This window comes from Scyliorhinus torazame, chromosome 1, assembly GCF_047496885.1.
Source record: "Scyliorhinus torazame isolate Kashiwa2021f chromosome 1, sScyTor2.1, whole genome shotgun sequence".
NCBI classification, from domain to species: Eukaryota; Metazoa; Chordata; class Chondrichthyes; order Carcharhiniformes; family Scyliorhinidae; genus Scyliorhinus; species Scyliorhinus torazame.
In genome coordinates, this window is record NC_092707.1 from 133,702,783 (window position 1) to 133,725,877 (window position 23,095).

General features: G+C 49.5%; 1 long non-coding RNA gene across 1 annotated transcript in view; it reads right to left on the minus strand.

Moving 5' to 3' along the window:
• Nucleotides 1-19,597: 19,597 nt before the first annotated feature.
• Nucleotides 19,598-23,095, minus strand: part of LOC140413013 (uncharacterized) — a 62,911-nt gene continuing 59,413 nt past the window's right edge. Inside the window, exon 3 of the long non-coding RNA XR_011942202.1 lies at nt 19,598-20,873. This is a non-coding gene — a long non-coding RNA (uncharacterized lncRNA). The remainder of the gene's footprint in view (nt 20,874-23,095) is intronic.

Below are 23,095 nucleotides of genomic sequence, written 5' to 3' on the forward strand. Positions count from 1 at the left end.
AACAGTCGTCTGCAGGTTACAATTCATAAGGAGCTGTGCCGGAGACATACCGTTGGACGGAGGGGTTGCCCTGTACACCAGAAGAGCAAGATTAAATTCCGAAACTGAGTCCGCGGCCTTACAGAGCATTTGCTTCATGATATGTGATGTGTTGGGTGTTCTGCATCACAAACAAGTCACCAACACTGGAAGTGGTGCAACTCTATTTTATTTTAAGGTTAACTGTATTAACATACTTGAACTGTGGGCAAATGCAATACCAGCTTTAACTGTTGACACTTGCCCAGTCCTAACCAGGTGATGCACTCAAGCACATGGTGAATGTCTGTGTTGCAGGCTGTGAGCTCTGTGCTCTGAGCTGGCTGCTACTAGAATGAGCGGCAACTCTCCTGTCCCCTGTCTTTATAGTGCGTGTGCTCTCACTGGTGATTGGCTGCGGTGTTGTGTATGCTGATTGGTCCCACTGCATGTCCATCAGTGTGTGTGTGTGTGTCTGCACCATAATATACTGGTGTATATTATGACATCCCCTCTTTTATATAAAGAACATGTGCCTGCGTGACAATAAATATTGTGTAGTGAATGTACCTGACTATGTGTGTGCATGTTATTTACATGACTATGTACATGAGGCTAATCTATTTACACGGGAAGGTGCCTGGTGCAGAGAAATAGGGTGTCACACCAACAACGAAATGAACATTATATACAAACTACTGGAACGATGAAACAGGATAACAGAACAGATCAAAGAGTCCAACATTGTAAAACTCATAAGTCAAGTCTCTGAGGTGGGCGGTGAATTGTGGTTGACCGCCTCAAGGGTGGGTCAGGAGCCACCGGCTGAGGAACGGGCTGGGCCACAGCAGAGTGAGGAGGATGCAGAGTAGTCGGAATCTCCACATAGTCCAGGTTGGGGACAACAGGAGGGCGTGGCACCGGTGGAGGATCACGTAGAGAGCGTAGAACGAGACGAAGGGCACACCGATTGCGGCGGCGAATGGAACCATCTGGCAGATGAACCAGGAACGAGCGGGGAGCCACCTGCCGAAGAACCACAGCAGTTGCAGACCAGCCACCCTCCGGAAGATGGATGCGGACGTTGTCATCCGGCGCCAGAGCAGGGAGATCAGTCGCTCGAGCGTCATGCGCCGCCTTGTGTTGTGCACGAGAATGTTGCATCCGCTGAATGACTGGACCATGGTCGAGGTCTGGGACGTGAATGGACGGCACTGTGATCCTGAGGGTGCGACCCATGAGCAGCTGGGCTGGCGACAGGCCCGTCGAGAGTGGGGCCAAACGATAGGCCAGCAAGGCGAGGTCGACGTCGGATCCTGCATCGGCAGCCTTGCAGAGGAGCCGTTTGACTATGTGGACGCCCTTTTCCGCTTTGCCATTGGATTGGGGGTGCAGGGGACTGGATGTCACCTGCTGGCAAAGTTGGACCATTCCTGGCTTGCGAAGCAGGGACCATTGTCCGACATCACAGTGAGTGGGATGCCGTGTCGAGCAAAGGTCTCCTTGCAGGCACGGATGACCGCTGATGATGTGATGTCGTGCAGGCATACGACCTCCGGGTAGTTCGAAAAATAGTCTACAATCAGAACATAGTCCCTGCCGAGCGCATGGAACAGGTCAACGCCTACCTTAGACCAAGGGGACGTGAACAACTCATGGGGCTGCAGGGTCTCACGTGGTTGGGCCGGCTGGAACTGCTGACAGGTGGGGCAATTGAGCACTGTGTTGGCGATGTCCTCATTGATGCCGGGCCAGTACACAGCCTCTCGGGCTCTCCGTCGGCACTTCTCCACGCCAAGATGGCCCTCGTGTAGCTGTTCCAAAATGAGCTGGCGCATGCTGTGCGGGATCACGATGCGGTCCAGCTTCAGGAGGACACCATCGACTACTGACAGATTGTCTCTGATATTGTAGAACTGCGGGCATTGGCCCTTGAGCCACCCGTCCGTCATGTGGCGCATGACACGCTGCAGTTGGGGGTCAGCCGCAGTCTCGCGGCAAATGTGGATAAGGCGTTCATCCGTGGCCGGCAGATTGGAGACCGTGAAGGCCACATGGGCGTCAATCTGGCAGACGAACCCCTCTGGGTCACACGGGGTGTTGACTGCCCTGGACAGAGCATCGGCTACGATCAGGTCCTTGCCCGGGGTGCATAGGAGAAATCGTACTGCCGGAGTTTAAGCAGAATGCGCTGAAGGCGAGGGGTCATATCATTCAGGTCTTTTTGTATAATGTTGACCAGCGGGCGATGCTCAGTCTCAACAGTGAATTGGGGGAAGGCCGTACACGTAATCATGAAATATGTCGACCCCAGTCAAAAGGCCCAGGCACTCCTTTTTGATCTGCATGTAGCGCTGTTCCGTGGGGGTCATGGCCCGTGACGCATATGCAACGGGGGCCCATGATGAGGCCTCATCGCATTGCAGGGGCACCGCCCCAATGCTGGATTGGCTGGCATCTGTTGAAATTTTTGTTTCCTTCGTGGGATCAAAAAATGCCAATACTGGGGCCGTGGTAAGCTTGGTCTTAAGCTCCTCCCATTCGCTCTCGTGGGCGGGCAGCCATTGGAAGTCTGTCGTCTTCTTGACCAGGTTCCGGAGAGCTATGGTATGGGAGGCAGGGTTGGGGATGAACTTCCCCAGGAAGTTGACCATGCCCAAAAATCGGAGGACCGCCTTCTTATCCGCTTGCTTCTGCATGGCCGTGATGGCAGTCACCTTGTCCGCATCCGGCCGCACATCCAACTGGGAGATGTGGTCCCCTAGGAACTTGAGTTCCGTCTGGCCGAAGGAACATTTGGCTCTGTTGAGGCGAAGGCCTTGGTCCCGTATTCGTTTGAAAACGCGCTAGAGGCGACTGATATGCTCCTGCGGGGTGGTGGACCAAATGATGATGTCATCAACATAGACGTGCCATTGCGTCTCAATGCCCTCCATCATTTGCTCCATGATCCGTTGGAATACTTCTGATGCCGATATAATCCCAAATGGCATCCTGTTGCAGCAGTATCTGCCAAACGGGGTAGTAAAGGTACACAGCTTTCTGCTGGACCTGTCTAGTTGAATTTGCCAGAATCCTTTTGAGGCGTCAAGTTTGGTGAAGATGTTGGCCTGAGCCATCTCGCACATGATCTCCTCGCGCTTGGGGATATGGTAATGCTCCCTCATTATGTTGTGATTCAGATCCTTTGGGTCAATGCAGATCCGGAGCTCGCCGAAGGCTTCTTTCCGCACACCATGGAGCTGACCCAGTCGGTTGGTTCCGTCACTCTGGAGAGCACTCCTTGGTCCTGGAGGTCCTGCAGCTGCTGCTTGAGGCAGTCCTTGAGGGGTGCTGGGACTCTGCGAGGTGCATGCACCACAGGCGTGGTGTTTTGTTTGAGCAGGATTTTGTCAGTGTATGGAAGTGGGCCCATGCCTTCGGAAACGGCGTGGTGCTGGTCAATGATTGCACTGAGCTGCGCCCTGAAGTCCGCATCCTGGAAGGCAGACGTGTCCTCTGGAGAGAGAGAGTGTACTCGTTGAACGAGGTTTAGGAGTTTGCACGCCTGTGCGCCTAGCACAGAGTCCTTCGAGGAGCCCACGATCTTGAAGGGAAGGATGGCTTTTCGCGAGTTGTGCGTCACTTCGAGTTGGCATGAACCGGTAGCAGGAATGACGTTGCCGTTGCAGTCCACTAGTTGGCAGGTCGACGGAAGAATGGTTGGTTTGACCCCAAGGGTCTGAAAGTCTGACCACGCTAGGAGATTAGCGGAAGCACCAGTATCCAGGCGGAATCGTATCTGGGATCGGTTGACCGTCAGGGTGGCACACCACTCGTCGACTGGATCAATGCTGTGCACCGACAGCGGCTGGTGGTTTTGATTCGGGGACAGCCTGTTCTTTGTTATAACAGCGACTCGAAAAGGCTCCCTCGGGTCCTCGGTGTCACTGATCTGCGGGAAGTCGGAATCGGACTCGGTGAATGCGGGTTGAATTGCCCGAACGTTCCAGCAAGGCTGGCTGAAGCGATGTGAATTGGCAGGCTGAGCTGCTCGACAGCAGGCAGCATAGTGGCCAAGCCTGCCACATCGCAGGCATTCTTGCGATTTTGCAGGACATTGCCGCTTTAAATGGGCGGAGCCACAGCTGCCGCACATCGTGACGTCAGTACGCTTGTTGCGCCATCGCGCATGCGGTCCAGCATGGTGCGCGCCTGCGCATCACATTCCTCCACGTCAACGTCCCCTCGTTTGCTGCGTACAAGTGCAGGAGGCCACGAAAAGTGCGTGGAATGGCCGCCCTCATCCAGGCTGCAGCCTTGGAAGTGTTCAATTGTTTGGACCCGTTCCGCCTCGTGGGGATCTTGCCGCGACGTTTCAGCCGCCTGTATGTGGGAGTACCGGCTGGTGGCATTTTCATGCAGGACACAGGTCTCGATGGCAGTCGCTAGGGTGAGTTGCTTAATTTTGAGGAGCTGCTGACGCAGGGGGTCCGACCGAATACGATCTGGTCACGTATCATGGAGTCGGTGGTGGGCCCGTAGCCGCAGGACTGCGCAAGGATGTGGAGGTGTGTTAAACAGGATTGGAAAGGCTCATCCTTACCCTGCAAGCGCTGCTGGAACATGTACCTTTCGAAGCTTTCATTGATCTCTATGCTGAAGTGGGTATCGAATTTGAGGAGAACCGTCTTGTACTTTGTCTTGTCCGCGAATGTGAGCAATGCAGAGCAATCTTCCTGGTGTCCGAGGCGTTCTCCCTATCCGTGGCTTCGAGGAAGAGCTGGAAGCGCTGTTTAAAAATCTTCCAATTGACCCCGAGATTGCCGGCAATGCGGAGCGGCGGCGGCGGGTTGATGCTCTCCATACTTCAGGATGCCGGAATGCTGATTAGTTGCAGGTGGGTCTCAGAGGTGCTAGTATGCAACCACTCCTTGTACCATGATGTGTTGGGTGTTCTGGATCACAAACAGGTCACCAACACTGGAAGTGGTGCAACTCTATTTTATGATAAGGTTAGCTATATTAAGATACTTGAACTGTGGGTAAATGCAATACCAGCTTTAACTGTTGAACTTTGCCTAGTCCTAACCAGGTGATGCACTCAGCACATGGTGAATGTCTGTGTTGCAGGCTGTGAGCTCTGTGCTCCGAGCTGGCTGCTACTAGAATGAGCAGGAACTCTCCTGTCCCCAGACTTTATAGTGCATGTGCTCTCACTGGTGATTGGCTGCGGTGTTGTGTGTGCTGATTGGTCCCACTGCATGTCCATCAGTGTGCGTGTGTGTGTCTGCACCATAATATACTGGTGTATATTATGACAATATGGACCCCTTTTTCGACCTTCCCATTAGATTGCGGGTAATGCGGGCTCGAGGTGATGTGCTGGAAGTGGTATTGCTTTGCGAAGTTGGACCATTCTTGACTATAGAAACAGGGACCATTGTCGCTCATAACCGTGAGCAGGATTCCATGCCTGACAAAATGCCTCCTTGCAGGCCTTTATGACAGTCCTGGATGTTAGGTCAGACAGTTTCACTACCTCGGGGTAACTGGAGAAGTAATCAACTATCAGGAAGTAGTCACGCCCGTTGGTGTGAAAAAGGTCAATGCCGACCTTAGATCACGGAGAGGTCAAGATCTTGTGCTGTTGGAGCGTTTCTTTGGGCTGAGCAGGCTGGAAGCGCTGGCAGGTTGGCAATTGAGGACCATGTTTGATATGTCCTCATTGATCCCGGTCCAATAGACAGCTTGCCGGGCCCTGCGCCTGCACTTCACAATACCGAGGTGTCCCTCGTGTTTCTGCGTGAGCACCAAGCTCTGGAGGCTGCACGGAATGACGATGCGATCCAATTTCAGGAGGATTCCCTCGACAACAGTTAGGTCATCCTTTACATTATAGTATTGGGGGCATTGCCCTTTCTGCCAGCCACTCATGAGGTGATGTATGACCCGCTGCAGAAGAGGGTCCTTGGCGGTCTCTTCTTGAATGATGACGAGTCGTTCGTCGGCTGTCGGGAGGGTGCTGGCACACAGTTGCACCTGTGCCTCAATGTCGTGTGTGAAGTCTACCTGCTCACATGGCGAGGTGATGGCATGTGACAGGGCATCCGCGATGATTAACTCCTTTCCAGGTGGGTAAACCAGTTCAAAATCATACCTGCGGAGTCGAAGGAGAATGCGCTGGAGCCTGGGTGTCATGTCATTTAAGTCCTTGTGTATGATGTGCACTAGGGGTCTGTGGTCCGTCTCTACTGTAAAGGTCGGGAAACCAGAGACATAATCGTGGAATTTCACGATGCCAGTGAGAAGGCCCAGGCATTCTTTCTCTATTTGAGCATATCGTTGCTCAGTGGGGGTCATGGCCCTTGACGCGTAGGCCACTGGAGCCCAGGACGAGGTGTCATCCTTTTGGAGGAGCCCCCATCCAGCGCCGTCCTGGCTGGCATCTGTGGAGATTTTAGTCTCCCTCGCTGTGTTAAAAAAAGCTAGAACAGGAGCGGTGGTCAGCTTCGCTATCAACTCAAACTACTCTGCTTGATGTTCGGGTAGCCACTGGAAAGTGGTGGACTTCTCACCAGGTGCCTGAGGGCCATGGTGTGTGACGCGAGGTTGGGAATGAACTTCCCCCAAAACTTTACCATCCCCAGGAAGCGGAGGACCGCCTTCTTGTCCTCTGGGGTCTTCATTGTGTTGATGGCCATGACTTTGTCCGAGTCTGGTTGCACGCTCTGCTGGGAGATCTGATCACCCAGAAACTTAATTGACGACATGCCAAAGGAGCATTTGGTTTTATATAATTTCAGGCTGTTGGCATGTATGCGCCTGAAGACTTGTTGCAGATGAGAAATGTGTTCCTCCGGGGTTGTGGACCATATGCTGACGTCGTCAACCTAAACCTGCACACCGTCAATGCACTCTAGCATTTGCTCCATTATTCGATGAAAGATTTCGGAGGCCGAAACAATACCAAACGGCATGCGGTTGTAGCAATATCTTCCGAAGAGTGTATTAAACGTGCAGAGCTTCCTGCTGGACGCATCCAGTTATATCTGCCAGAAGCCACGCGATGCATCCAGCTTTGTAAAGAATTTGGCATGTGCCATCTCTCTCGTCAACTCCTCCCGCTTCGGGATCGGGTAGTGTTCCCTCATAATGTTACGGTTCAGATCCTTGGGATCGATACAAATGCGCAGTTCTCCAGAGGGCTTCTTGACACAGACCATCGAGCTGACCCAGTCAGTTGGTTCCGTCACCTTGGATATTATTCCCTGATCTTGGAGCTCCTACAGCTGCGCCTTTAGACGGTCCTTTAGGGACGCCGGCACCCGGCGTGGCGCATGGATGACAGGCGTGGCATCAGGTCTGAGCAGAATTTTATAGCGGTAGGGCAGCGTACCCATCTCACTGAACACACCTGGGTATTGCAATAGCAGTTCTTCAATGTCGGCGTGAAGAGTGCTGTTGGCAGAGGACATGGCATGTACACGCTGGACGAGATGGAGTAGCTTGCATGCATGGGCACCAAGCAGAGATGCTTTGCCGGGCTTGACGATCTCAAACCGCAAAGTGGCCTTGATGGTCTTGTTGGATACATGCAGGTGACAGGACCCTAACGCAGTGATGGCATTTCCATTGTAGTCGAGCAACTGGCAGACCGGTAGAAGAATTGTTGGCTGCCTTTGGATACGAGCAAGACCTGCTTGGGATATTAGATTGGCCAAAGCAACGGTGTCCAGCTTGAACCGGACGCTACAATCGTTGACTTGTACTGTGGCACGCCACTCTTCCGCATAATCCACTTTGAGGATGGGTGTGTGTTTTGCTGAATGCGAGGAGGCCTTGTCATGCATAGTGATGATGCCCACTCGAGATGGGGACTCCAGGCAGTCGTCCTCTGGATCCGTGATGGGATTAGGTTCCAAATCCAGCAACCCTTGCTTCACACTTCGAACGCGTCTGCGCTGGAACTGGGATCGCTGGCCCCCTATCGGAGATGCAGACCTGCACCAAACAGCATAATGGCCAAGCTTCTTGTAGTTGAGACATCGCCTGCCTCTTGCAGGGCATTGCCGCTTTAAGTGGGCGGTGCCGCAGTTGGGGCATGTCATCACGTCGATGTCATGACGCTCGGTGCATCGTCACACATGCACAGTGCGGTCAGCCGCCACTCGCACCTGCGCAGTGTAGTCTTCGGCTGCTTTGTTCTCCCGACCATGGTGCGCATGCGTGGAACCCCTGGAAAAGCGTGTGGAATGACCGCCTTCATCGATGCTCAGGCGCCGCATTTGGGCAATGGCCTGTACATTCTCAGCCTCGTGGGAGGCAAGTTGGTCCTGCTCTGCTGACTTAAGGCGGGAATAGCGACTTTTCGCCTGTTCGTGGACTTTGCACGTCTCGATGGCCACTGGCAGGGTCATATTTTTTATTTTTAGGAGCTGCTCCCGCAGGGCGTCGGAGTGGACGCCAAACACGATCTGGTCCCTGATGAGGGAGTCAGTGGTGTCACCGTAGTTGCAGGATTGCGCTAGAATGCAAAGATGAGTGAGAAAAGACTGGAAAGGCTCATCCTTACCCTGAAGGCGCTGCTGGAAGACTTAACACTCGAAGCTTTCGTTCGTCTCGACCTCACAGTGACTGTCGAATTTGGCTAAGATGGTCTGGAACTTGGTCATGTCCTCACCGTCTGAAAAAGTGAGCGAATTGAAGATTTGGGTGGCCTGGTCCCCCGCAGTCGACAGTAGCAGCGCGATTTTTCGGGCATCGGACGCACTTTCCGAGGCCTCAATGTATAGACTGAATTTCTGCTTGAAGACCCGCCAGTTGGCGCCAAGGTTCCCGGAGATCTGGAGCTGTTGAGGTGCCTGGATCTTTTCCATGCCGCTGGAAGGCAGTTGCTGGTTGTCAGTGAATTTTTGAAGGTAAATTACTTGGAAGCAGTAGCCACACCTGGTATCATGTTGTGTTATTCACCCTGGGGTAACACGGACTACAACACGATGCAGTTAAATGATCAAGCATACACCAAACGTAGGCGTTGGTTCACTTCAGTAACAAAGCACACAGCTGCCTGTGAGTTGACTCTCTACTACTCCAAGCAAAGTAACATTACCTATCTAGACCAGGCTAGCTTTGATCCACGTGTAGAAGATGTTGAATGATTTGTACACCCTGACTGTCACCACAGATGTCACCAGTGGAAAGGGGCAGAGTGCTGATGCCTCATGTGTTTTATAGTTGGAAGCCCCCCTCTGGTGTTCTGTCTTGTGATTGGTCGTGTTCTGTTCTGTATGTTGATTGGCTCACCTGGGTGTCTGTCACTGCCTGCTTTTAGCTCATGATGTGCATGGGTGCATATTATGGCAGTCTGCACGTATAGGGCCACCCTCTTCTGCCTACAGCGGTCACTCGGGTGGTGGCTCATAGTTCGTCAGTCGGGTTGTGTTGGGGGGGGGGCAGAGAGGAGGGGAGAGGTTCTTTTCTCCCTCTCCCCACTTGTTGGTTTGCTACTACGCTGCCGTTCTTTGCCTGGGACCTTCCCCACCTCTTCTGCTATCGCTACCCCGCTCTGTGACAAACTTATCTGCTTCAGCCCGGGCCGTCAAAAAAAATGTACTTTGACCTGGTCTGTGACCCAGAGCTTGGCTGGGGATAACATTCTGAAGTGTACACCGCTTTTATACAGCGCGGCTTTCGCCCTGTTAAATTCCGCCCTGCTCTTGGCCAGGACAGCCCCAAAAATGACAAAATGAAGACGGACCTGATGACCTGCATCATGATCGTCGTTGGATCACTACAGTTGTGTGCATTATCAGCCCCTATACCCTTCACCACACAGGCCCTAAACATGGCCACCCAACATGACACCCCTAGTCCGGACACTACACCACACATAGAAATAGCCACTGATTCCCCCGACATGGTGCGAAAACATCATAATGTGGTACTCCCTTTCTTACACAGTAGAAGCCCTATTGATTATAGCAATACTTTGCAGTGTCGTCCAGTCACTTAGACTTCGGAAATGGCGAAGGAGAGCCTCCTCCCAGTATACACACTCAGAGCCCCTTTTCTTGGACATCAACAGACCCCACACTCTTTTTGAACCCCTTTTCTGCTTAATAAATTCTGTGGTTTTCAAGACAAATTACTTTCTCTGTAAATGGCATAAGTGTTAAGTAGAAATGTGATGCTGCTATTGTTTATTTTGTACTATAATATAAGTTATTTTGGTTATTAGCTAGCAGCATAAGTGCAGTTTATATAAGGACAGTTAGAGGTTCCTCTTTGTGTAAAGAAGTTGAAATGTATGATTGAATGTTATCGTGCCCCCTTAGAATTTTTATCGATGTGTGATGTATTAAAAACTTAGGTAAATGTTCCAATCCATAGGACAGAGTAGGATAGAGCTTGTCCTTGATTAAGGGTACGCGGCACACCAGAGAACAGAAGAAGATTCAGTAGTGTGATCCATCACGCTTCGCGTTTAGGATCAAGAGGACGGACTGTAGCCATCTGGGATGGCCACTTACAACAAGAAACATGGACGTTCGCAAAGCCTAAAGGGAAATATGGACAATGTAAGATTCAGGCAGGCACAGAGCCTGAATGTATATTCGTGAGCAGAGAATCCAGACAGCATCAAAACCCCCAGTCGATTAGCATTTTAATGGCCCTTCTCCGTAAGACAAAGGACTGATACTCAGGTAACCGATACAATTCCAGACACATCAGCGGCACTCCCTTTACTCAGGAAGCATAAACAGCAAGGTCAATGACCGCTTGGGACACGCCCAGCCATCAAGGCACCCGCCCCTTTATTGGCTCAAATCAAAGGCAGTGATCGAGAACTGCCCAATTAATTGGGTCCATGCCTAAGGACCGCCCAAAAGAGCGCGAAACCCCCCAAGGATAAAGAGAGACACTGCCATGTATTCGATCTTTCTTGGACCTGGCGCTCTGGCAACGTATATAGAACATAGAACATTACAGCGCAGTACAGGCCCTTCAGCCCTCGATGTTGCGCCGACCTGTGAAACTACTCTAAAGCCCATTTACACTATTCCCTTATTGTCCATATGTCTATCCAATGACCATGTGAATACCCTTAGTGTTGGCGAGTCCACTACTGTTGCAGGCAGGGCATTCCACACCCTTACTACTCTCTGAGTAAAGAACCTACCTCTGACGTCTGTCTTATATCTATCTCCCCTCAATTTAAAGCTATGTTCCCTCGTGCTAGACATCACCATCCGAGGAAAAAGGCTCTCACTGTCCACCCTATCCAATCCTCTGATCATCTTGTATGCCTCAATTAAGTCACCTCTTAACATTCTTCTCTCTAACGAAAACAGCCTCAAGTCCCTCAGCCTTTCCACATAAGATCTTCCCTCCATACCAGGCAACATCCTGGTAAATGTCCTCTGCACCCTTTCCAATGCTTCCACATCCTTCCTATAATGCGGTGACCAGAATTGCACGCAATACTCTAAATGCGGCCGCACCAGAGTTTTGTACAGCTGCAACATGACTTTGTGGCTCCGAAACTCAATCCCTCTACCAATAAAAGCTAACACACCGTACGCCTTCTTAACAACCCTCTCAACGTGAGTGGCAACTTTCAGGGATCTATGTACATGGACACCGAGATCTCTCTGCCCATCCACACTGCCAAGAATCTTACCATTAGCCCAGTACTCAGTCTTCCTGTTATTCCTTCCAAAATGAATCACCTCACACTTTTCTGCATTAAACTCCATTTGCCATCTCTCAGCCCAGCGCTGCAGCTTATCTATGTCCCTCTGTAACTTGTAACATCCTTCCGCAGTGTCCACAACTCCACCGACTTTAGTGTCATCTGCAAATTTACTCACCCATCCTTCTACACCCTCCTCCAGGTCATTTATAAAAATGACAAACAGCAGTGGCCCCAAAACAGATCCTTGTGGTACACCACTAGTAACTGGACTCCAGTCCGAACACTTCCCATCAACCACCACCCTTTGTCTTCTTCCAGCTAGCCAATTTCTGATCCAAACTGCTAAATCTCCCTGAATCCCATGCTTCCGTATTTTCTGCAGTAGCCTACCGTGGGGAACCTTATCAAACGCTTTACTGAAATCCATATACACCACATCAACTGCTTTACCCTCATCCACCTGTTTGGTCACCTTCTCAAAGAGCTCAATAAGGTTTGTGAGGCACGACCTACCCTTCATGAAACCGTGTTGACTATGTCTAATCAAATTATTCCTTTCCAGATGATTATACACCCTATCTCTTATAAACCTTTCCAAGATTTTGCCCACAACAGAAGTAAGGCTCACTGGTCTATAGTTACCGGGGTTGTCTCTACTCCCCTTCTTGAACAAGGGGACAACATTTGCTATCCTCCAGTCTTCTGGCACTATTCCTGTTGACAAAGATGACTTAAAGATCAAAGCCAAAGGCTCAGCAATCTCCTCCCTAGCTTCCCAAAGAATCCTAGGATAAATCCCATCCGGCCCAGGGGACGTATCTATTTTCACCCTTTCCACAATTGTTAACACCTCCTCCTTATGAACCTCAAGCCCTTCTAGTCTAGTAGCCTGAATCTCAGTATTCTCCTCGACAACATTGTCTTTTCCCTGTGTGAATACTGACGAAACATATTCATTTAGCATCACTCCTATCTCCTCGGACTCCAAGCACAACTTCCCACTACTGTCCTTGACTGGCCCTACTCTTACCCTAATCATTCTTTTATTCCTGACATATCTATAGAAAGCTTTAGGGTTATCCTTGATCCTACCTGCCAAAGACTTCTCATGTCCCCTCCTGGCTCTTCTTAGCTCTCTCTTTAGGTCCTTTCTAGCTAACTTGTAACTTTCGAGCGCCCTTACTGAACCTTCATGTCTCATCTTTACATAAGCCTCCTTCTTCCTCTTGACAAGTGTTTTGACTGCCTTAGTAAACCATGGTTCCCTTGCTCGACCACTTCCTCCCTACCTGACAGGCACATACTTATCAAGGACGCGCAGTAGCTGTTCCTTGAACAAGCTCCACATTTCCATTGTGCCCATCCCCTGCAGTTTTCCTCTCCATCCGATGCATCCTAAGTCTTGCCTTTTCGCATCATAATTGCCTTTCCCCGAGATATAACTCTTGCCCTTCGGTATATACCTGTCCCTTTCCATCACTAAAGTAAACGTAATCGAATTGTGGTCACTATCACCAAAGTGCTCACCTACCTCCAAATCTAACACCTGTCCTGGTTCATTACCCAGTACCAAATCCAATGTGGCCTCGCCTCTCGTTGGCCTATCTACATACTGTGTCAGGAAACCCTCCTGCACACATTGGACAAAAATGGACCCATCTAAAGTACTCAAACTATAGCGTTTCCAGTCAATATTTGGAAAGTTAAAGTCCCCCATAACAACTACCCTGTTGCTTTCGCTCCTATCCAGAATCATGTTTGCAATCCTTTCCTCTACATCTCTGGAACTTTTCGGAGGCCTATAGAAAGCCCGTAACAGGGTGACCTCTCCTTTCCTGTTTTTAACCTCAGCCCATACTACCTCAATTGACGAGTCCTCATCAAACGTCCTTTCTGCGACCGTAATACTGTCCTTGACTAACAATGCCACCCCTCCCCCTCTTTTACCACCTTCCCTGAGCTTACTGAAATATCTAAACCCCGGCACCTGCAACAACTATTCCTGTCCCTGCTCTATCCATGTCTCCGAAATGGCCACAGCATCGAAGTCCCAGGTACCAACCCATGCCGCAAGTTCACCCACCTTATCTCCAACTGCAGCACCACGACCAGAAGCAAGTTCACGTTCAACGCCCGCTACCAGACGGATGAGCCCAGTTGAGCAGCAGTTCAAACAAAGGCCACTGTTCCTCTGACCTAAACCGGGTGCCTGAAGGAAAGTACAGGTTGTCATAGTTGTTAGGTGTAGTTTAGCTCGTAGTATTTATGTTGCATGTATGAGTTAATCTTGTGCGTAAATAAAGTATTATTGAACTTGAACTAACTAACTGGTTGTTGGGTCTTTGATCAATATCCGGTTGAACCTTGTGGTGGTATCATTTGATACCTGGCGACTCTGAAAGTAATATATCAATATCTAGACAAATGAAGGGCAACCTTATTGGCTGCCATATTTATAGCGAGTAAATATAGCAACAATTTGATAGTAGTAGAGAGCCTCCACGTGCGTGCTACCCCCTGTGAGCTCAGGCCCTGCACTCTGTGATGCAGCAGTGCTAACCACTGTGCCACCATGCCACCTGGAATCAGAGAGGAGTTGAGGAGAAATGTTTTCATCTAGAGGGTGGTGGCGATCTGGAACTCATTGCCCGAACAGGTGGTAGCGGCAAAATCAGGCGGCAGAGGACCACGTGACCGCTCACTGAAGAGCCGGTTAGGTCATGGGAGGTCATTCGATAGGGAGTCCTTCCCGTTAATGGGATGGAGATTGGCCTTAATTGATGATTATTGGTTTCTGGATCTCGCCCTGCACGGTTCCCGATTTTGGCCTCTCCCATGATCAAACGGCTCGTGCAGATTTGTGCCCAGGGTGACGCGGCTGTTAGATTGGGCCCGCTGTTTAACATATACAAACAGAACAGCAAAGTCCTTCCTGAACAAGCCTGATACTTTAATATTTTATAATAACACATCCATTTTTTTTACTGTATATATTTGTTTACTTAATTAAATAATGTTTGAGATGTCTGTGTCAACTGCAGATGTCACTTTTTGTAAATGAATAATAATGGGCGGGATTCTCCGACCCCCTGCTGGGTCAGAGACTCGCCGGGGGGCGGGGTGAATCCCGATCCCGCTGGCTGCCGAATTCTCCGGCGCCGGGGTTTTGGCGGGGGCGGGAATCGCGGTGCGCCGGTCGGCGGCTGCTGGCAGTTGCCTAACCCGGCGATTCTCCGGCCCACGATGAGCCGAGAGGCCACCCGTTTTCGGCGAGTCCCGCCGGCGTAAATCAAAACAGGTCCCTACCAGCGGGGCCTGGCTCCACGGGCGGCCTGCAGAGTCCTCGGAGGGGTGCGGGGGGATCTGGCCCCGGCGGGTGCCCCCACGGTGGCCTGGTCCGCGATCGGGACCCACCGATCTGCGGGCGGGCCTGTGCCATGGGGGCACTCTTTCCCTCCTCACCGGCCGCTGTCAACCTGTCATGGCCGGTGCAGAGAAGAATCCCCCTGCACATGCGCTGGGATGACGCCAGCACACGCTGGTGCTCCCGGGCATGTGCCAACTTGCACCGGCCGGCGGAGGATCTTCGGCACCGGCTGGCATGGCGCCAAGCCCTTCCGTGCCAGCTCCGCCGCTGGCCTAGCCCCTGAAGGTGCAGAGGATTCCGCACCTTTGGAGCGGCCCAACGCCAGAGTGGTTCACGCCACTCCTCGGCGCCGGAGTGGCCCGCCCGGTCGGTTCGCGGACAATCCCGCCCAAAGTTCTTGTAAGATGGTTGCGCAGTGGTAATATCTCTAGACCAGGCATTGTCAAACACGGGGGAGCGACCCCCGGGTGGGTTGCGGGCGGGTGGCGGGAGGGTCGTGGAGCCGCTCCAAATCTCGCAAATCTGCAACAGCCGCAGCAGCCGGCTGTTAATAATGACGGCTGCAAGCGGTTTTCAAAACGGCGCAAACATTTTAAAATGCGGCCGCACTGCGCATGCACGCCAGATCATCGGCGCGCATGCACAAAACTATGATCGGGCACACATGCGCAGTACTGACGCTTTTTTAAAAAATGGTTGCAGCTTTTTGTTTTACAAGTTCGGGCTTTTTAAATTTATTTTATTCATATAATTTTTATTTTTTTCATTTATTTTATTCATTTTATTTTTATATATTTTTACAAGTTCAGGGTGTTTTATTTGATAATATTTTACAGGAAAAAAATGCAGAACTTTGGACAGATGGCGACTCCATACTTGCGGAAGGCTTCACCTTCATCCAACAGGTTCCATTGGAGGAGCGTGTACGAGAGCCAAAGGGACCCAAAATCATTTCCTCCATTTTTATCGGCAGCAATCAAGGTAAGAGAAAATGGTGGGTTGCGCAGGTCGGCCGGCGTAGGCCGCAAAGGTCGGCCGGGTTGGGTTCCGAAGGTTGGCCGATTGGTAAAAATGGGTCCCTGGAAAAAAAGTTTGAAGAACACTGCTCTAGACTGCTAATCCAGAGGCCCAGGCTAATGCTCTGGGCACATGGGCTCAAATCCCACCAGACCTTTTATATGGTCTTACTACTCTGGATCCCACCACAGAAGCTGGTGGAATTTAAATTCAATTAATAAATCTGGAATAAAAAACTAGTCTCAGTAATTGTGACCATGAAACTATCACCGGTTGTTTTAAAAACCCATCTGGTCCAATAGGTTTCTTCAGAGGAGGGAGCGACTCACAGCAACTCATAATTGTCCTCAGCAATTGCCTAATTAAGCCCCTCAGTTCAAGGGCAATTAAGGATGGGCAACAATGCTGGCCATGCCGGTTACACTCACATTTCTTGAAAGAATAAATGTAAAAGGCACACAAAAAGTGAAATAAAGCTGGTGACTAAACCCCTTCCGCAAATTAAGTGTGGGGTTCGGCTGCAAAAGTGGTGTTTTCCCACTGGCCGCAATGGAGGTTTTTCACTCCCAATTATACACTAATTGCATCATTAATATGCATCAACAGGAAACATATGATTCCGGGCAAGCAGTCTGTGTTTCGTCCAGCAAAATGGGACCCAGGTACATCGTCACAGCGGGCACCATATTTAATCAGCCTTCTCAATGAATGCAACTCTGCTGGAACAGAGAGATAGCCCCCAAGGGTCATCCCCAAGTTTAGTGACATATCACTGGGCCACCTTGGCACTATCGTGGATCGCCGGCAGCTTTGGAGGAGGTGGCTAACACAGTGAACAACAAATCAGCCCACAAGCGGTGCAGGAAGTGGATGGCGAATCTCATCAGTTCCACCAGGGTGATGTCAATGTGGCACAGTGGTTAGCACTGCTGCCTAACAGCGCCAGGTTCAATTCCGACCACGGGTGACTGCGTGAAATTTGTCTGCGTGAGATTCCTCTGGGTTCTCCCGCAATCCAAAGATGTGGAGGTTTGGTGGATTGGGCATGCTAAATTGCCCTTCAGTGTCCGAAGATATGTAGGTTAAGTTACGAGGATAGGGTAGGGGAGTGGACTTGGGTACAGTGCTCTTTCGGAGGATTGGTGCAGAACCAATGGGTCGAATGCCCTTCTTCAGCACTGTAGTGATTCTATGATCTCATCACTTCCAACTTGTTCTTTCAATATCTATTCCATCTGATATTCGCAGAATGCTTCTCCACAAAGATCTCATATTCTGTCAGCTGAAGGGATATCACTACTCACTCTCTCACACACACACCTTGACATCTCCATCTGGGCTCACATCCTGTGCAGCTCACATCCTGATCCCATGTTTGGTGCCACTCAACAGCCACACAAACCTTGCATCCTTAGCATCTGCCTTGGCAAGTGTCCTGATCACATTCTTGCTATCTGCCTTTCTGTAGGACAAGCTCTCCCACAATAAGGAGAGGTCCCAGATTAGAGGTAGGATGCCAGTGCTCAATGCGGGAAATTCTTCATCTCCAGACCCCAAGATACCTCAGATGATGATCCAGATGAAATGCTGCTGGAAGATGTGTCACAGTGCTCACCCACACCCTCCACCAGTGCAGAGACAAACACCTTGTTGGGATCTAGATCTAGAGCAGGCTCGGTGTCACAATATAGTGAGCACAGCGCTGATTCTGGTCCACCGCAGGCAGACGTAGGCTAATACAAGGTCACTGAAACTCAGAGGATTGCTGGTGGCCAAGATTCTGCTGAGTCAGATGCAAGCCTGTGCACTCTGCCCTAATTAAAATCTTTGAGCTGCTTTGACTGGGGCAGCACGGTAGCATTGTGGATAGCACAAATGCTTCACAGCTCCAGGGTCCCAGGTTCGATTCCGGCTTGAGTCACTGTCTGTGCGGAGTCTGCACATCCTCCCCGTGTGTGCGTGGGTTTCCTCCGGGTGCTCCGGTTTCCTCCCACAGTCCAAAGATGTGCGGATTAGGTGGATTGGTCATGTTAAATTGCCCATAGTGTCCAAAATTGCCCTTAGTGTTGGGTGGGGTTACTGGGTTATGGGGATAGGGTGGAGGTGTGGACCTTGGGTGGGGTGCTCTTTCAAAGAACCGGTGCAGACTCGATGGGCCGAATGGCCTCCTTCTGCACTGTAAATTCTATGATTCTATGATTGTCATAGGAATATCAGGCATGGTATCAGATGCATTGTGTAGATTGCATTGTACAATGGAGGAGTCTGTTCATGTTTAGTTTGAGGTCTTTGCGTCAACATGCCAGCACAGAGGTCAACTGGTAAGATGGCGGCAGCCGCCATGGAGATCTTGACCTAGCACATAATGACTGTGCTGCTGCAGGAGTTGCACTCCATGACTATAGGCATTGGTGACATCCAACAATGGCTAAGTGAGAGGGGGGTCAGGGTATTGCGATCTCACTCTGGGTGCTTTTATCGTTTCTCACCTCTGCTCAAACTTCTTCCACACCCTGGCTTCCTGAACTTAAGCCCCACGCTTAGCAGCGAAATGGGTCTATATGATCCGTCCCCATGTGTGTGTGTTTAGCACAGTGGGCTAAACAGCTGGCATGTATTGCAGAACAAGGCAGCAGCGTGGGTTCAATTCCCGTACCGGCCTCCCCGAACAGCGCCGGAATGTGGCGACCAGGGGCTTTTCACAGTAACTTCATTGAAGCCTACTTGTGACAATAAGCGATTATTATTGTGCTAATACAATCATTAACTAACAGAGGAACACCTCCATCTTTTCTCACATCCTGTCCTTCCTAAATATCTTGCAACGGTTAATATTCAGGACCCAGTCCATGCCCTCCTGCAACCATGTCTCCATAATGGCTATCAATTTGTACTTATGTTGTGCATATATTGTGCCATATCTGTTGAGACGTCAGAATAGCATCTTGAGTTAGCACTGCAGCCTCACGGCACCGAGATCCCAGGTTTCATCCCGGCTCTGGGTCACTGTTTGTGTGGAGTTTGCACATTCTCCCCGTGTTTGCGTGGGTTTCGCCCCCACAACCCAAAGATGTGTAGGGTAGGTGGATTGGCCATGCTAAATTGTTCCTTAATTGGAAACAATTAATTGGGCACTCTAAATTTTGAAACAAAACAAAAAAGAATTGCATCTTGAATATGCCAGTGGTTTACTCTATCAATATTTATGTGGCAGCCTGAGCATCATTGTACCTTTCCTCAAATGTATTTAGTGGCTGTCTAATGGACATCAGTCATGTCCTTTGCAAGTAGCCTGTGTCGCGAAGGAACCAAACCTATATGTGGTTTGGGACGTTGAAGATGTTTGAATGATGGAGTCATGGCAGCTTCCGGAGTATCTTGCACATACCTGGACGATGTAGTTTTGGCGGTCGCAGAACAGGTGTTGCAAGGAGTCTTGAGTGTCCCTTTCGGAATCTCACTTAGGTTTGGAGCTGTACTCTGGATGTAAGAGGAATGAGTGACTATGACAAGCAATGTGTTAAAACAATGAGTTTATTGAATAATAATTACAATAATAATGGTATGCAATTATAATCAACAATATAAGAAAAAGAAAAAGAAAAAAAGATAACTTTATTGAAGGGAGAAAGCACTTGTGTATACATATATCGTAAGAAAAGACAGGTTTTTCTAAAGTACAAACAATAACCCCAGATTGGTCCACTCCACAACAGTTTCCCATATTGGTACATGTGTTACCATCTCCTTGGCACAAACATTACCAAGTCACTGAGTAACCTTATGAGTGGGCACTATGGTCCACTAAGTTCCTGGCCCTTCCGGGGTGACTTTCTCTTCTGCAGCTGCAGCATCGAGTCGCTGAAGCAACATCCCTTTCAAGCCAAATTTTTGGTCACACTCCAGCCTTTCGAGGCCTGGTACAATCCTTTCCCAAAACAAGGCATAGCTCTTAGCAGTTCTTCCCATAGGCTGCAAGGCAATGCAGACTTCGCAATATTCAAGTTGTGTATTTGTCTTTTGATGGTGTCTTCATATTTACCATCAATCAGGTGTTATGTCCATCAATCAGACTTCATCTTCCAATGCTTCAGGTGGCCACCGCATATAAAGTTATTCATCATCCTGGCCTGTAGTCCTAGGGTCACTGAATGCAGTAGGAAAAGGACTTCTGACAAACAAAAAAGAACTTATTTAGTATTCTAGCTTGAAATATGGAAAACAAATATCTAGGATAGAATTTTCCCGAATGTCGGCAAAGGCCGATAGCATCCTGCACCTATGGGAATCCTCAAACAGCATCTAATCCTAATGCCTTTCTAGCTAGATCTCTAGCGACGTGCACGTCATTGTGTGCCTTGGCAAAGATGCCTCCTGTCTGCACTTGTGAGTGAAAGCTTGGATGCTGCAGAGGTCCCCAGAAGGAACCACTCATGTAGAGGTTAAGAGCTGCAGTGAATTTTAGAGATACTGGAAGTAGATGTTGTCCCAGTCCCCTGGCATCAACTCCTGGAGAATGTGGAAAACGTGACCCATCAGGTCCTTGGACATATGGAGACATCGATGATACTGATTTTCGCTCATCTGAAGGAATGATAGTGTCTTCTGTACACCCTCGGTCTTGCAAGCCACCGATGCTCAGTGGTTCTCAGGGGGTCCTGCTAACCCTCGCTCATCAAGATGAAGCAGCTCAGGCCTGGCACTGACATTGTACTCCTCTGCCTTTCCTCTTACCTTCATGCAATGATGGAGGCAATGCTAAACACACCATTCATCTTCCTCACGTTCTCTCTGCTGGAACATTGAAGAAAAACATAAGTGAACATTATCCTCCAAAGCTCCTCTTCTTGTCAGTGGCAAGTGAGTGACTTTGGTTTCAAGGAGTTAGTTTTAGTTGAGGCACCTCATCGCAACTTGGCAGTACAATGACAGTTTTCAGGAACACTTGTCATGGGAATGTCCTTTTGAGAAATGTTTGTCCTCTCTAATGGCTGCAGTGATGTCATTGTGTGGGTGGAGCTGGACGGTGGCTCTGGTTTTTACTTTTGCTTTGAGCTGGAAGATGTTTGTGGCTCTGAGTTTACTTTTAGTTTAGACAGTTGGAAGCTGTATTCAGACTACAAGGATCTTGGAGTCCCTCTCTCTTTCTGCATGTGAAAAAGGTGTCTCCAGATCACTTGATAACTTCAAAGTAATAACTGTGTTCTGGAAGGAATTCAAACCTACTGTTTTGTGGTATAAGGGATTGTCTGATTTATGGATGTTGTTACTTGAGTGAAACAGTAAAGGGAAGTTATTAAGGGTTAAATATAGAGTACTGAGGGCAGCACGGTGGCGCAGAGAGTAGCACTGCTGCCTCATGGCGCCAAGGTCCCATGTTCGATCCCGGCTCTGGGTCACTGTCCGTGTGGAGTTTACACATTCTCCCCATGTTTGTGTGGGTTTCGCCCCCACAACCCAAAGATGTGCAGGGTAGGTGGATTGGCCACACTAAAATTGCTCCTTAATTGGAAAAATGAATTGGGTACTCTAGATTTATTTTAAAAATTAATAAAATATAGAATACTGTAGCTGTGTGGGGTATTTATGTTTGTAGTTGATAAAATGCTTACTGTGTGTGTGTTTATAAAATGTTAGCTGAATTCATAGAATAAACTTACAAGTGCTTAAGGCCTCTGTTGAATTACACCTGAAAAGGCAGACCCTTGTGCTCATTGTAACCAAAATCTATAAACAGTTGTAGGTCAGGTGAACTCCATGATATACTTTGGTGTTCTCTAAACCCTGGCCCATAACACACAGTACATGTCTCTCCCACCTCTCCCTATTCTAAGACCTAATACTATGAGGTTTGTAGGAGCGGTTTCAAGACCTGTGTTTTGAGTCGGCTTCCACGTGGGCTTTTCTCCTGTGGCTCAACTCAGTACAAAGAACAAAGAACAAAGAAATGTACAGCACAGGAACAGGCCCTTCGGCCCTCCAAGCCAGTGCCGACCATGCTGCCCGACTAAACTACAATCTTCTACACTTCCTGGGTCCGTATCCCTCTATTCCCATCCTATTCATGTATTTGTCAAGATGCCCCTTAAATGTCACTATCGTCCCTGCTTCCACCACCTCCTCCGGTAGCGAGTTCCAGGCACCCACTACCCTCTGCGTAAAAAACTTGCCTCGTACATCTACTCTAAACCTTGCCCCTCTCACCTTAAACCTATGCCCCCTAGTAATTGACCCCTCTACCCTGGGGAAAAGCCTCTGACTATCCACTCTGTCTATGCCCCTCATAATTTTGTATACCTCTATCAGGTCTCCCCTCAACCTCCTTCGTTCCAGTGAGAACAAACCGAGTTTATTCAACCGCTCCTCATAGCTAATGCCCTCCATACCAGGCAACATTCTGGTAAATCTCTTCTGCACCCTCTCTAAAGCCTCCACATCCTTCTGGTAGTGTGGCGACCAGAATTGAACACTATACTCCAAGTGTGGCCTAACTAAGGTTCTATACAGCTGCAACATGACTTGCCAATTCTTATACTCAATGCCCCGGCCAATGAAGGCAAGCATGCCGTATGCCTTCTTGACTACCTTCTCCACCTGTGTTGCCCCTTTCAATGACCTGTGGACCTGTACTCCTAGATCTCTTTGACTTTCAATACTCTTGAGGGTTCTACCATTCACTGTATATTCCCTACCTGCATTAGACCTTCCAAAATGCATTACCTCACATTTGTCCGGATTAAACTCCATCTGCCATCTCTCCGCCCAAGTCTCCAAACAATCTAAATCCTGCTGTATCCTCCGACAGTCCTCATCGCTATCCGCAATTCCACCAACCTTTGTGTCGGCTGCAAACTTACTAATCAGACCAGTTACATTTTCCTCCAAATCATTTATACATTTTCCTCCAAATCATTTATATATACTACAAAGAGCAAAGGTCCCAGCACTGACCCCTGTGGAACACCACTGGTCACAGCCCTCCAATTAGAAAAGCATCCTTCCATTGCTACTATCTG